General features: G+C 39.2%; 1 protein-coding gene and 1 long non-coding RNA gene across 2 annotated transcripts in view; both read right to left on the bottom strand.

The window, feature by feature from the left end:
- Positions 1–2,772, bottom strand: part of stau2 (staufen double-stranded RNA binding protein 2) — a 97,767-nt gene that overhangs the window by 80,428 nt on the left and 14,567 nt on the right. The gene's annotated exons all lie outside the window — the stretch shown is intronic.
- The window catches only part of LOC117937661, a 5,620-nt gene continuing 3,511 nt past the window's right edge, over positions 664–2,772 (bottom strand). Inside the window, exon 3 of the long non-coding RNA XR_004655205.1 lies at positions 664–674. This is a non-coding gene — a long non-coding RNA (uncharacterized LOC117937661). The remainder of the gene's footprint in view (positions 675–2,772) is intronic.

Raw genomic sequence — 2,772 nt, 5'->3', positions numbered from 1 at the left:
GGAAAATGGCTGCAATGAAACAAAGAGTGAAAAATTTAAAGGGGTCTGAATACTTTCCGTACCCACTGTATATACATAAATACATATCTTCACGTTGAAGTTAACTGAATTGCTACAAGTATCAACAGTCTTGCATAGCTTAATGACTATTTTATTTAATATTTGATGACCAGTGAGTAGAATAGGTGACCACCAACTAGCCTGGTCTTACCAGACTCTCGTATATTTCACTTGTAAAGAGTCTGGCCACTCTCCATTGATAAGTGTTTACTTCCTTGAAGGCGGGTACTCTGTTGAAGTTTAAAACTATTGGCTCTGCCCCGAGCCACTTTGGATCTATCGTAACCAATTGCTAATGTTTGGTCTTGATGTCGGCTTAGCATCGCTAGCGTTCACCTCAGCCAACTCCTTAACCACTAATGGAGCGAGCTGAAAAATCAAACTATTAACAAAACGTGTAGGCAGGAGGGCCACAACATCATGGCCAACAACAAAACTCAGTAAAAAATGTTTTTGCTCTGGCTTTAACTCATTGATATTCTGCACCATTGCCACAAAGGACCTAATGGCTTCGGTCGCATCTTTCTCCTCCGCCATTAACGCTAGCGCACAACCTCGATGTCATCGTTCTCAGACACTCCCTCTGTTCGCGGAGTGGACCGGTTAAGATTTAACTGGAGAAAACCCAAGAATATACCGCAAATCCAGACAGTGTACTAAAGGAAAATGAAAATTGAGCGGAAGTACATTAGGAGGGTGGGGCCAGGCTAGTTTCTAACAACCACTGCAGTTGACTGGCCTGCTTACGGAAATATATCCTTAACTAAATTAAATTTATCGTGTTCTCAGGGGCAAAGTGGCAGGTTTATGACTTAACGGAAGTGCTGCATTTGGTTTTCATTGCTGCCGTCTGAAGTGGTTTGCCAGTCAAAGCTGTTGAAAATGTCCTTGCTTTCTATACACTATCATCTACAACATGGTCTAGTGTCATTGTGTCAAGTTACAGGCCAAACATTTCAAGTATGTTTCCATAGAACTCCACAAGCTCTTCTCACACTGTGTGTGGGCATATTGTTTTTTAGTCTATTTTATTGATTTTATGTTGTCACTTTTAGGGCTGTTGTGGTAACGTTTTCTTAGCACCACATTCACCATGGTTCCCGCCATAAACAATATTTTTAAAATCTTTTCCTGAATAAACTTTTCAAATGCACTCAGTCAATCCTGTAGTACTATATTCTTAATATACGTACAGTATTTAGTCCAAATGTCTTCCTTTTTTCCATTGCTATTAAGAGAAATATTGATCTGCAATGAGGAGTGGGAATCCGGGACCCTCCACTCGATCACATGCTTTTGGCAGGCCCACGTTCGTTTTTTTTTTTTTTACGAAAACAATAAAATAGCGGTGATACAGTGATAAGCTTGGCTCTAAAGTGGGCATGACATGACTGCATCACCACTGTAATGGGGAAACATGGCTTGTGAATTTTTTTTTTATGTCCTGCTGCTTTAAACTCCCATATTTAATACAAAGGCAGCTTTTCAACCCTGCTGGGTATTCTTTAGGCAAATGGTGTACACATTTGATGAAGGGTTATATGTGGGCCTACAATCGACTGACCCAGCATGTAATTTAAATTAGTATGATTAGGTCTAAAAGACCTAAGGGCCCCACTCATGACTCAATTTGGAGAACAATTTCATATAGGTTTTTAACAAACTTATACATCTCAAAAGAGGGCTTTTATAAAATCAGTATCCCCAAAGGACTACATAACATTGTTATCCACGGAAAAGAAAAAAAAGGAAAGGATAACAATCAGTGTAAAAAAATAGTTCCATATATACAAACCTACCCCGAACAATGTCAAGAACATTACCCCATACCTTCATAAAACCTACTGCAATTTAGTAAGTGCAGAAACAGACAATTTCTTCCAATTTCTTTTTTTACAACAATGGATTTATATCAAATTCTTCATGAAGACCATGGAGAGACATTGTATTTAACCTATGAATCCAAAAAGGAGAGGCCTTTTTACCATGATGATTTAGGTGGTTTGTTGACCCGCTCCACTCCGATATATCTTTGGGCGCTGACATTATGCCCTGCTAGTTTAAAATGAGCGGTGACGCTGCTGCGCTTATCCCCTGTTCTAGTGGTACTTCTGTGCTCACTGATTCTGGTCTGTAGTCCCTAGTGTCTTGGCCCATAGTCTTTTAAAAAAAAGATCTACATTCATTCCTCCCTAGCACCGCAACGCCTCTCTTTCTTGACACATACTGCAGTTTAGTTGAGAATGATATGAACGAAGTGTACAATAATCTGTTTAAAGAGGAAAGAGAAGCTGTAATGGATTTGAGTAAGGATAAGAGGATAGTGGTATGGCCTGCGGATAAGGGGGGAGCTGTTGTTTTGCAAATTGTTGTGGATTATGAAAATGAAATTAAAAGACAATTAATTGATTTAATATTCTATTAGAAATATCCTCTGATCCTACTATTACAGGATCTAATACTACTGCATTCCCAACTAGAACATCACTTCAACAATGGCAGGTTTTGCAAAAATGTCTTTCAGTTTCTTAAAGTTGAACATCCAGTGATCCCTGTAATTTACACACTCCCAAAAATACAAAAGGGCATAGATATCCTAATGAAAGGAAGACCTATTGTTAGTGGGACTGGTAATGTTGCTCCCTCCGGTTAACAGACACGGACACAAGGCGTTCTTATTTACGGGCATTTATTGGTCTTCCTGGATGTCAT

This window comes from Etheostoma cragini, chromosome 22, assembly GCF_013103735.1.
Source record: "Etheostoma cragini isolate CJK2018 chromosome 22, CSU_Ecrag_1.0, whole genome shotgun sequence".
NCBI lineage: Eukaryota > Metazoa > Chordata > Actinopteri > Perciformes > Percidae > Etheostoma > Etheostoma cragini.
The sequence above is the reverse complement of the archived record's forward strand: the minus strand, read 5'-3'. Positions and strand labels throughout refer to the sequence as shown.